This window comes from Chironomus tepperi, unplaced genomic scaffold (genome assembly GCF_022539635.2).
Source record: "Chironomus tepperi strain 1889 unplaced genomic scaffold, CSIRO-AGI_Ctep_v1 contig_298, whole genome shotgun sequence".
NCBI lineage: Eukaryota > Metazoa > Arthropoda > Insecta > Diptera > Chironomidae > Chironomus > Chironomus tepperi.
In genome coordinates, this window is record NW_027226420.1 from 3,513,454 (window position 1) to 3,526,738 (window position 13,285).

The window sequence follows — 13,285 nt, forward strand, 5'->3', positions numbered from 1 at the left end:
TACAATATCCGCACACACGCTCGTGTTTTCACATCTTCCTGAGCTTTAGTCATTCAAATTTTCTTATGGATCAGTCATGTGGTCAGGAGTGATCAGATATCCTAAGAAACGATCTGTTCACAACGCTATATTTTGGATATAAATGGAAATGAGCTAACAATAAGATTTTACTTACTTACTTCGCTGGCCGCACAGATCAATTGTGATCAATGGCCTCCCTTACTTTGTGTCTGAAGCACAACAAGCTCAGAGGTGGAATAATGTGTGTCCTAAACACTCGAAATATATCTAGGAAGCACCAAGAAGAAGAAAGAAGCTCCGTAAAAATCACTAAAATTCTAAAATGATGAGTCGGAGCTGACGTCATTCATGACCATCCCATAGATCCTGTAGCTTCAAATTAAATAACACACTTATCAAAGCTCACTTATAATCAAATAACAAAAAGCTTTCACCAAAAGCTCAACTTCACATTCAGTGACACCGCTCGTGCAGCTATCAATCATTCACAAATCTACTTCCCATTGTTTTATTATCTTTTCTGTAAAGGAACTTGAATTTTTTTTTTTTATTAACTTTATTGCCTCAATAATTTTTATTATTTCTTAACTTCATAAATCATAAGGTTTTCGACATAATTTCAATAAATTTGTCTCCTCCTCGTACTCGTGTCGGTTTTTGTGTCTTTCCTTTAACCATCCGTACATGCTCTCTCCCTTTCGAACATTATTATGTGTTTTATGATTATTTTATTGTCGTTGGTAGCATCCAGTTATGGCTTTATTTCATTTTATCTCATACCATTTGTCAACGTGCTCAGGTGATTAATTTTAATATTTCGCATTTTATCCTTTTTTATGTGCTATAGAAAAAAAAAAAATTATTAATGGCTGAGGTTAGTTAAGTAAAAAAATGATTCCATGTCTATATACACCATCTCCAACAATTAATTCATGTTTTGCACAAGTGACAAAAAATACAAAACCGCCAATAATTTGTGAATGACCGCGACCACATGAGGGGATTAACTCAACAACAGGAGGATAGGAAGTCATCATTATAATATTTTTTCAGGACCAAAATTTATGAAAATATCTTTTGGTGCCTCTTTTTTTGTTTGTTGGATATTAAAAAATTGCGGAATGACTGAAACATTAAATGTCAAAAAAATCATTAAATTCACTTTAATTAAAATGTAAATAACTCTCATTCATGTGATGTGGATGAGGATGGATGAGAACAGTGAAGTACTTTGAGTGCTAGTTGATGAGCGCATCTGTTGAAATAGTGATATTGAGATACATGTTGTCATTCAATAATGACGTTTAGGCTTTGAGTCTTTGAATTACAATAGGGATGTTAACAGACGTGCCTCAATCAACCAAGGTACAATAAGGCGACCATCTGCTGTATTATTGTTAAAACTCTGCAGTCAAAAGTATGAAAATGTCCCATTACTCGGCATATGGTGCATTTTACAGCTTAAAGCACCTTTTAATATCCATGAACCTATCAAGAGGAACCAAATTTATGTTGTACAAGACGCTTATAAGGGTCATTCTACTATATAGCTCTAAAACTTGGAATTCAGCAAGAGCTGATGAGGACTCACTAGAAGGTGTCTTTGAGAGACGTGTGCTACGAGCGATTTATGGTCCTGAGAAGGAAGGATAACCTGTCGATAGAGATAGAGCAAGCTTGGCACGGAGCCAGCGACGACTAGTGAGAGGCATATGAATCTATCTGTGCGAGCGAAGCGAAGTAAGTAAGAAAGAAGGAAGGAGAAGAATACCAAAGTAGACATAATAATAAACTTTATCTGTTATTCCAGGAAGCAGATATATGGACAGTTCTACGTGCTAATAGCTTGAGATGGACAGGCCGTGCATACAGAAGGCTAAGTAATGCCTTAATTCTTAAAGTAACAACTGCAGACTTTGTGAATGGCAAGAGATCGTGAGGAAGACCGAAGAATTCTTTGACTAATTCCTGGATTAGATAGCTTCCTTTGAAAAGGACGTCCACGAGTCCTTAATATCCTGAACTATCAGCTTTGAAGATTATGAGTTCCTCAGGCCGCCTAATAACATGTTCAGCCCACCGCAACCTGTTCACTTAAATGAAAATGCTCCTTAATATCGCAGAATGTTTCGAAAGCAACCGCTTGCCAATTTCTGAGATGCCCTCGTGTGCTTCAGCCAAGAAAGTAAGAAGTAAGTTACTCATCACCAGACTCCAACAACTCACTTTAAATTTAAATAAAAACTAACTTAAACAACCCCTATTATGAACAAAATGTATAGACATAATGTCAACAAAGACAGCATGAAAGTTATCTCCAACAAGTTTTTGTAAAATTATTATAATAAGTGTCGGTAATTACAAAGAAGAATTATGAAAGGGGTTAAAAACTTCTTCCTTCTTTTTTTTGTCACAAACTTAATTGAATTAAGTTACATAATGAAAAAGGAGGTAGCAAGCAAGTAGGTGTTAATGAGTAACATAATTTAATGTTAACATTAAAAAAACCATCGATTTAGATGAGAATGAGTAAGCAAACGAAGTAATATTAATGCTAAATGAGGGATTCATTCGACACTTGTACCGTAATTATGTTTAAGGAAGTGTAAATAACAAGTTGGAATCATGCGGTGTGGTTAAACGTAAACACTTTTAAGATTAATGGATGTTTTTTTTCCATCCCTCTTATCTTATACCTCGACGCTTCCATCGAATGAGGAGGATCTGCAGATGAACATGTGAGTGTAAAGCATGTGCTTATACGTATGTAAATAATTAGATCATTTCTGATGAGATAATTCCGTAAAGTTAATGAATGAGGATGAAATTAGTCATAATAAGATCAATTTTATGCTTCCTGCTGCATTCATTCAATAAACTTTGGTTATTTAGTCTTTGCTTTGTGAGTAAACATTCTTGGTATTTGGATGGACTAGTGTAATCAAAAGGAATAACAAATGAATTGATATTGGGATTAGTCATAAGCAATCCCGAACAGGCAAAGATCATGCTCTCATAGTACAGAAAGACTGCTACGGTGCCTAAAAGCGGCCTCTTTGACTAGGGAATGTCAGGGTTAATTGTGTTCAATTATATGGATCAGTAGGCCATGGAATACAATAGATCTGTACAGCGAAGTAAGTATCCGTAATTATATGTGTCAGTGCTTCACAAACTATGGTATGCGAGATATTAGCATGTTGCCAAGACTCTTCGGGTGTGTGCTGACTTACTTACTGGAACCAAGATCCGACTTGCAACGTAAGTTGCCTCAAAAGGCTTTACTGTTGGCTAAATCACAAAGCTTGTACAAATTCTCAGTTTTGACATCTAATTGGCATTCCTTCATTACCGTCCTACGCCATGTTGCTCTTCGGGTGTCTAGAGCGGAAAGGAAGAAGAACAGAAGTGTCTAAGCCTTATTTTATCCGTTTAGTTCTATTTATGTCCACTTAACTCATAATCATTATATCCTGAAATCAATATCAATTCCGATGTCCCAATATTACTTCCTAGAATTCCCTAAATCCTTTAAATTTGTGGGATTATATCAAGTTACCATCACTAATTAATTATGTCATTAAAAAGTGTGAAGTTTTAAATTCAAATCTGATTTTGTGCCTAAAAATATCATTCATCAAGTTCCAAGAATTTTATTTATATGAAAGGTCTATATCACATTATAGCTTTATTCAATTTCTCGTGTACATCAATACCAAGAATCCATTTATATGTTAGAATTGCTTAAAATTGTGTTGCTTGACATTGTAAATAATCTGTAGGAGGATTAATTACAATGTTATATAATTAACTCTGTATAGAATTACATGTACAAAGTAAGGCACTTAATGTTGCTATTTTAGATGTATAAACATTATCGACTTGTACTGTAACACACCTGATAACTGGGTAATTTAATTGGTATTATGACTTGGCAATGAGGAATTGTTGATGATTGATCTGAGGCAGCTTTCGATCAATTTCAGGAAGCAGAACATTAGGATACTCCTTGGGCGTATACAGAGGGGGAAGTAGTAATGGGGAGTTTAGGAGCGAGGATGGGAAGGGAATAAGGGAGTGGATGTTCGACACCCAAAGCCTCCTTTGACACAAATAAAAATCAATTTACTAATTAAAGTTCGACAAACTTTAAACTTAACTCCCAATTCCACGTCATTACCAAAAAGTAATTCCTTATTCTTTCAGTATCTAATAATTAATTAGACCAGTCCACCAAAAACAATGGAATATAAATCCCGAATGGAATTCTTTTTTAAATGACAATAATGAATGAGAAATCATCCTACTGTAAATTTTCACGTCCGCAAATGGTGTAGGAGGTGAACAAGTGATAAAAGCACTGTAAGCACACCACTCAATCTTAAATACCAGTAAATTGAAAATAATTGATTGCCATTTGGTGTATATTTAGGTAGGATGTGAAGGAATGTTGGGCTGGTTCTCAAAATGTGCCAAAAATTCAATTTAAGTTAGCATTGATCGCATACTCATGAACCTTAATCCATGTTATAACGGTCATTTGTAATTCAAATTTCATACAATATTTTACATAGTTGAAATCCCCTTTCCCAATAAAATGTCAGTCTGTATTTGAACTCTGATGAATAAACAATTTACGATTAATAATTTAAGATTTTGTAGTGAATCTTAGCATTGATAAGCTCAACTGCAAGCAATTGCACGAACTGTTTATCATCATTCTGATATCAAAATTGATCAAAATAATTGTTGAAATGATGAAAACATTTCAAAAACATTTTATTTATTAAAATTTTCTCAAGAAGGCTATGTAAATAAGTTTTAAGGGATTCTTATGAGGTTGTTTATGATTATAGATGTCTCTTTGAGGATGGGATAGACAGCAGACTAAGATTTTGTGATAAACATCCAAACAATCTTATCCAGATCAAGTTGAATTGTCAATTTTAAGTCTTAAAATCATCAATTTAAGGTAATCACGCCAACTGGACTTCCTTTAATTACTGAGAAGAAGCCTCAAAGTCATAATTCCTCAATGTCATTGTTTTATCGCTTAAACAGTATGTCCTGACCCAAAAGAATATCATAACCTTATTGTGCATGATAAAACAATCAATCCATGATACCTAAGAAGCTCCCAAACATCTTCATCCATTCGTCATGTCTCATTATTTTGAATATATTTTGTTTATTTATTCATTCATCCATGCTCATTGGAATATATCATAATATTCAAGTCCATAAATTTATGTCTGCTTATTTCGCATTCATGATGAGCTTGAAAGCTTTCTTCATTTATCTTCGGGGTGGAGTCTCTTGCTCATTGCTTTTTATACCAAAAAATTTAACTATCAAATGATGTTGAAAATTGAGTCACCAACAACAAAAACTCAAATCAAAATAATGACGATGAATAATTTTCGGACATAGCTCACAGCATCCATATAAATAAAATTAAGTGAATGACTTGCTGAGTATCTTTTCATTCTTTTGGTTCCATTAGCAGCGCAGACCACAAACAACGAATAAGAAAAGGAATTTATTGCACCCTTATGAGGCATCTGCTTGCGTTCAACAACACTTAAAATGACGATCGTATATCATAGCAAGCAGCGAAGCTTTTTTTTTTGTTTATTCTCTCAGGTGACGACGACTGTTGATGTTGAATGCAAGCACAATAATAAGATAGATTGCAAAAGAAAAGCTTTCAGAAAAAATGACTTGTGATAAATTCAAAATAATTTTTCATATTTTAGCGTGATTTTTAAATGGAATCATGGTAAAAGATTCATACAGTCAGCTGTTAGTCGCATGTCCAAATTGTAAAATGTGAGCTTTTTTGTGGTTTATGGTGCCAGACTTTTTATACAGTTTAGTCTTTCGGATGCTGTGATTTTATCACTAGATAGTTTTGTTGAAAAGGGAGAGAGGATGGAAGCAAAAGTTTCAGATGCAAATGTTTGTCTGAGTTTTTGGAATGGTTGAAGACTTGACTTGCTGATGTAGTCGAAATGTTTGTGGACTTGGATGTTGTTTGGAAATGGAATTCAATTGCCATGAGGAGACTTGGATTTTGTAAATTAACTTCAAATTGATTTTCTGGACATTAGCTCTGTCTGATTTACATGCTACAGTGGCAGTAGTGGGTCAACTTTCACTTCCTCCATGTTTTCTTCATCGTTGCTCGGGTTTTTCAAGACAATAATTCCAAAACATACCATAAAAGGTAAGTTTCCATCAATTTTTGAGAACCACATCCTCATCCATCTCCTCAAAAACCTTCTGGATACGCCCCTGACATGCTGTATCATTGGTTACATCATTAAAACTAATTTTGAATCCAGAAAAGAAGCATTTGTATTGAAATCCTGAATACAATCCCAAACGACACAGTGCGAACTGTAACACGACGAAGTAGCAGTAATCTAGGGAACACGGTGTGCTAATCAGCCATTAAAGCTCATTGCTACTCAAAAAACTTGAATCTACCTTCCAAAAACCATATAATCAATGAATACAAACATTATATAATCCACAACTGGATCTCAGAATCTAAACAAAACCACAAAACCTTTAAAAAACAAAGATATCCTTTCCAGTGAATGCCCCTAAAACTGGAGCAAACTTACTCACGTATGAAAACTTTCCTACTCGCTTATTTTCCCTTTTTTTCCATCCAATTCATTTTCCCTCCAACTTCTTTTACATCTCTACCTTTTCATTTACTCATTTTTCTTCTTCTTATAGAAACTAAAAAGCGGGCGTTGAATGCTGAACGTGGTCGTTTGTTGTTTACAGCAATGTCATATGACGATAATGGCACCTCTGCTTTAAGCTACAGCTGTATAATAGGATATTAGTACCAGCACAACAATGATGATTAATTTTTCATGTACACGACTTAAAAAATTATGATGATTTTTTATGAATTACCAACAGATGAAAATGCATGAAAGGAAGTAAGACGAAGGGAAGGAAAATTTTCCATTGTCGTGAATCAAAAAAGAAGTCTTACAGGTAAAAAGAATTTCTTTTATTCTGGTTTGGAAAGATGAATGGAAGTTGAAGCAGCAGTGATAATGGTAAATGGAAGCGCATTGAAGGATGGATACTCGATTTTGAATTTTATAAGGAATAAAGTCTTTTCTATACAAGATCCGAGTCAACTACGAGATCTGACCATGACTATCCTGGTAACTCCTTAATTGAACTGCAAAACCGAGCGGCTTGCTGAGAATTTCAAATTGCATTTTTCAAAGACAAATTGGACCAAAAATTGCCATCACGGTACTATAGTGTCATTTTCGACTTGTAGTCAACGTGGCGACGTCAAGCGATGTCTTAGCAACTTTGTTGTTCTGTCCGGGCAGTTAATGCTCCTCTTAATGACAACTTTATTCAGACCATTCCCAAACCAATTTATATAGATACCAACTTAAGGTAAACAGGACTAGATTGGTAACATATTCCCAATGCAAAACGAAATCATCAACTCTCATTCCTGACATCCTGGTCTTCCATAAGTTTGCAAGACATTGGAAGGTAATTTAGCATTGAAAAAGGTTGAGACCTAAATTGAGTTCGTTCAAGTTCGATAAGAACCGATTGAAATGTGTATGAAATGTTATACTTCACAAGAGCCAGCAGAAATGATTGACATGCAAATTGAAATCATTTTTCGGTAAACCGAAGCGGATTGAAGTCGACTTCAACCTCTAGTCCTGGAAGTAAGATCTAAAACTACTTGACAGACTGAAGGACAGCAAGAAAAACTTTCAGACAATGAGATTCATTTACAAAATTGAGCTAAAAATGATGAAGTGACGGCTAGGAAATAAAAAATTTCTCTCTGTGAATGCTCAGCCTGTTGCTGAAGCATTTTTATCCATATGAAGCTTTAAGGGTAGAAATGTTCTCTTTTTTTTCATGCATAAACCAAAAAATCCTTCATGCGTACTCATTCGTCTCGCTCGCAAAACAACAACAGCAACAAAAAAAAATTATTTATTGTATGTTTACAGCAATTTATCTATGTGTACATTACATGATATAAATCTCGTATCATATGGAAAAAGTATGTCAGAATTTTCATTGTAGCTGTACAATTGGAAGTTTTATTCTCTTATTTTGTACTTTTTTTGTGTGTCATGTGACACTCTTTGAAAAGTTTAAATTAAAGTGAGGGATTTAAACTTTTTTGTGTGCTTTAAAATGAGGAAAGCACCTTGAAGCATGTGCTCAGCAAGCGTTAATGAAACTTTGCCATACCTTTTTAAATGCCAAGAATCTCGAATGATATTTATACCTACACAAAAAAATCTTGTTGAATGTCAATAACTTGGACATTCCATAGACTTAACTTGCTTGAAATAAATTGGAAGGATCGATATCTTAAAATAGATCACGTCTTGTGGACAATTTAAGGCTGCAAATATTTTTAGAAAAGGTAAAAAAAGGTTTTCGTCGAGAAAATGTGCACCGACTGAGAATCGAACTCATGACCTTCACATTCAGCATTAAAGCTTCCTTCCAAAAAAGAACGTGATAAAATAAATTTTGGCAAAAAAATGAGGAACGCTTCACGATTTTGCGTGTCATCCTTGCGCAGGGGCCATGCTAATCTTCTCTGTATCGTTCCAATTTTAGTATATGTTCTGCCGAGGCAGAACGAGGAACTTTTGGCTAAAATGTATATTTAAGTTACAAATTTTGAAAACTTCTCTTGTGAAGTATAAAGATTTCATACAAAATTGCAAAAATCACTGGACTTCAAATTGATATGTTTTCAAATGAAATTGAAACTTATTCCTAATGATGTTCATATCAATAACTTAATATTTCTAGGGAATTGAGAATATTTGCTCATTCATTTGTAAATTCCAATTGATATATTTTACATACATATTAAATATCAATTTCAATTCATTTTAATATTCACTGGAACAATATTGAATGGAATATAATGTTACTTTGTTCAATCAGAACTGCAAGTCGTCTCAAATTTCATATGGAGTTTAGTCTACTCTACAAAGTCCGAGTCGAATTTTAGCTCTGATTTCATTAAATTGTATGAATTTGAGCGACAGAATACGACGAACCGTAAAAATTGATTAAAATCAGCAGTCACTGGGACATCAGGACAACTTCTCGTCTTGTTGTTCAATGATACGTCAAAGTAGCAGTATCCTAAGACACACGTTGTGCTGTTCGGGTTAAAATACTTCCTGAAACATCAAAAAAACTCACGTCAAACTTGAAGTAAAGGCTTAAAAAACTTTCTGCAACTCTGCGGCACTTCATAAATTTTCCATCCATCCGCATAATTGCATTAGTAGACAGATCAAAAGATGAAGCTGTGGTTTCCATGGACATTCATCAAACTTTTATGTTTTTTTGCTTTACCATTAGCGAAAGAAAGATTTAATTAAGCATTTCCACTCAGATAAATGATTAATCATCGTAGAAAAAAATAATTCGAATGGAAAATGAGATTTCTTCTTATTGCTAAATACTTCTGTGTACGGTTGCCAAGATGCAGGAATAAGCCAGCAAAAAAGAAAAATCTTTCAGAAGAGAAATTGTAGTCATTATAATGAATGTACATGCTCAACATTAATGTTATTAATAATTAAATATATTACGATAAAGATTAGCAAATGTGTAGTGGATATGCTTAAGGTACATGTTAATTGAGAATGTCAATTAAGTTTTGATGCTTTTCGAACAGCTAACAGTATGGAAAATTTAATTTATGTAATGTCCACATGAGATATACATCTTGACATCTTGATCTTATCAAATTAATTAAAATCATCCACATAGTTGATAAGAAAATGACATTAACATATGCTGGATGCCTGAATAATTTAGTCCGGCTTTGCAAAAAAGACATTTTGATGCAATTTTGTATGAAATCTTTATACTTCACAAGAGAAGTTTTCAAAATTTGCAATTTAAATAGACAATTTAGCCAAAGTTTCGTCGTTCTGCCTCGGCAGAACATATACTAAAATTGGAACGATACAGAGAAGATTAGCATGGCCCCTGCGCAAGGATGACACGCAAAATCGTGAAGCGTTCCTCATTTTTTTGCAGAAATTTTCGATTTTTCTTTAATTTTTTTGAATATCAATATGGAATTTGTGGGTTCGATTCTCAAATTGAATTCATTTTTGAACAATTTTTCATAGTAAAATCTTGGTAAATTCAAGAATTTTCCTTGCATTTTTGAGTTTCTTTTCTATGCTGAACATATCTCAAGGATTGAAAAAGTCAAGATTGATACAAGAATTCCAAATAAATATAAATTCTTTAGCATTTGCCATAAAAATGTCATGAAAATGATTAAATATTCTTAGAATAAATATCAGATCTTAACATTTTGCAACAGATATGTCGAATATGTATGCACAGCAAGGAATGAATCTTAAAATAATTCATTGACTAACAAAAATTGTTCATTCATGAATATTATAAATTCCTTACTAAACACTCATGAATTATAAAAGCATGTCATAAAACTATAACCTTTAACAGCACAGACATCCACACAGACTTGCTCATTTTGTTCAAAATTTCAACCCCAAGTCCTGTTCAACAATTTTATTGAGACTTTTATAACTTTTTTCATTGACATTTGCATTTTTTTAAAGCAGCATTTACCAATGGAACAAAAAGAAGATGAGGAATTAGAAAGAAGCTCTTCCAGCACGTAAAATGGAGCACAATACAAAATAACATTATTTTTTCTCATCACGCTTGATGTGTCGCATCATCAAAATACCAAATTCGAATGAATTTTTAATGAACTCCATTTCTTTTGTCTTCTATACGATTCCTCCCTGCCTTCCGACATCACTCAAAATTCGACATTCCTAAAAATGTATGGCATATAAAAAAAGAGACACACAGAATAAGATGAATATATTGAGTGGTTGTTGAAAGGAGAATGAGAAAATATTTCAGTTTGAATTGCAAAATTTGGGGGGTGTTGACTGGTGACGTCTGTCACACAATTGGATTATTAAGCTTTGCTGCTGATATTCCGATCAGATGCTGTTATTGGTGGCTGAAGAATAAGAATTTTTTTGGCTTTAAATCTCAAATTGTCTTTAAAAAAGTAAGAATCAGAGTGTGGCCGTCTCAAATTCGATTTAGATTGTCGAAAAATTTGAACATTTTGAACTCTCAACTTAATTTAAAATAAAAATTTACGTTACGAAGAAAAGCTAAAGTAACGGTCAAAAAAAATTTGAATTTTACAGACTCTGGGGTGGTAAAATCTGAGTCTTAGCCTTAATGGCTGCACGTTAGACATTAGTATGCTTTGCGACACAACAGTGCAGTGTCCAAGCTGTGTGCCGCGTAACACTAGTGTCATCATCTACCTTAGTCATGGTTTTAGTATAGACACAAATTGACAATTTTGGCTATATTAAGGCTGCCTAGACATACGTAGTGTTAAGCTACACAGTGTCCAGTCATTGACTATTGCTGGGGCACACTTGTTTGTCAATGTCTAGGTTTAGATGTTGTCTAGGAAAAGGTTAGTATGAGTCAGCTAGGCACCCTCTTAGGCTATTATCCAGGAGGATTTTAAGAGGTATTCATGGGAAGATGGGGGAGGAGGAGCAGTTGGGGATCAATCCCCCTCCTTCCATTTTGGATAAATTCTTCAATTTACTATGATTTTTCCCATCCCATTCAATCATCATCCCCTTCCCACCACATCAGCAAACCACTAGATCCGGCTCTGTCCATATCCAAAAGCACCTACTTGACAACCTTGCCCCCACAAACCATCAAACATCACCATTGAACATCCCCACCAATAGAAAGTGAAGTGTTGGATGAAATGGGAAAAACATCGTCGGAAACAGCAAGCGAGATTGAAGCTTTATAGGCTATAAAATTCACCATTAACATTACGTGTATTTTATTAGTCTAATTTTGAGTCCCAACTCATACTCTCCAGCTTGCATATTGGTAGGAACAACAACAACATCCGAAATGGCAATAGCTGGGCCCATTTTCTTTAAAAGCTTTTTCATTTTCCCTCCTAAAGACTCATTTGAGAATTGTTAAATTATTCATGTCTAGCTATATCAATGGGCAAAGATTTACAAATAAAAATTTTATGTCCATTTTCCTCGAAACATTTTGCTTACTTCCGTTCGTTTATTTTCTTAGCGATTTCCACCCAAATAGTTGGGTATTGGGTGCTTACTGCGGAATCTTTCAATTTGTTTAAAGTCTTTTGGCCCCAAGTTGTAAGGTTAATGGTACTAAGTAGCATATCTGATAAATTCACTCACATACAAGGATGTGGTTCTATTTTCTGTTACCAATTTTTTGGGGGATATGCTTGAGGTAGAAAATTAAATGAGGATGTGAATTTTCAATTTTATATTCTGAGGCATTGTTGAGTATGATTTTGATAGTAGGCAATGAATTTTAAAATTGAGTATTTATTTTTGGGAACTTTTGTGATTTTAAGGAATCAGGTTGGGATGTTGCAGGATTATAATGTTAATAGGAATGGAATTCTATGATTTATGTATCATCAAGGGCATCGTCTTTAACTGATATAGACAGGAAAGGTGCATTAAAGAGTTGTCTTGAGGAGATGCTTGTTGAACTGGACTAATGGACTAACTGGATGTTGTCTGGACTAATACTTAGTAGATTGTCACCGACAAAGCACCCGAACGACACAAATGAAGGGCTTCTACCCGGAGCTACCTCCGGAGCTACCTCTATGGGTTAGATAAGTCTATCTAATATAGCTGAGCTTCTTTCAAATGTGTCCCTTGGAGAAAAGATCCGATTCTAGAATTTGAAAAAGAAATGGCTGACGCCTGGTTTGATGCCTGGTCATGGATTGTCTAGTTAATGCTTAGCTTGGACCAAGTCGACGTGACTCTAGCATGAGACCGAATTTTACTAAATCCGACTCCACTACAGAGTCAAGCTTGCATGGGGACACTGTATTTAATACCCATTTCAGGTCGTGTGTCTTTCGGACAAGTCGACTATGCCATCCAAAATTTTACATTGTCTCCTTCAAGCTCTGCCTCAATGTCCTATGAATTACATGCCGTGTGCAGTTTCGGTTTAGGCTTACCATTAAGGTGTGGTCCTACCACCAAGGTATTCCATGAGCCACAGCCCATGCCACAAAAAAGGTTGAACAGCCCTGATTCTAATCCCTCGTGCTTTAAAATCAGTTCCACATCTCAGTCATTTTTGATGATGTTGTTTCTAT

General features: G+C 34.5%; 2 non-coding genes across 2 annotated transcripts; one reads left to right on the plus strand and one right to left on the minus strand.

Annotated features, from left to right (window-relative positions):
- Window positions 1–8,584: 8,584 nt before the first annotated feature.
- On the minus strand, window positions 8,585–8,690 carry LOC139092453 (U6 spliceosomal RNA). The gene has a single exon (XR_011544596.1). It is a non-coding gene; the product is annotated as a U6 spliceosomal RNA (small nuclear RNA).
- Window positions 8,691–10,004: 1,314 nt separating this feature from the next.
- Window positions 10,005–10,110, plus strand: LOC139092455 (U6 spliceosomal RNA). Its single transcript, XR_011544598.1, has one exon. It is a non-coding gene; the product is annotated as a U6 spliceosomal RNA (small nuclear RNA).
- Window positions 10,111–13,285: the final 3,175 nt, after the last annotated feature.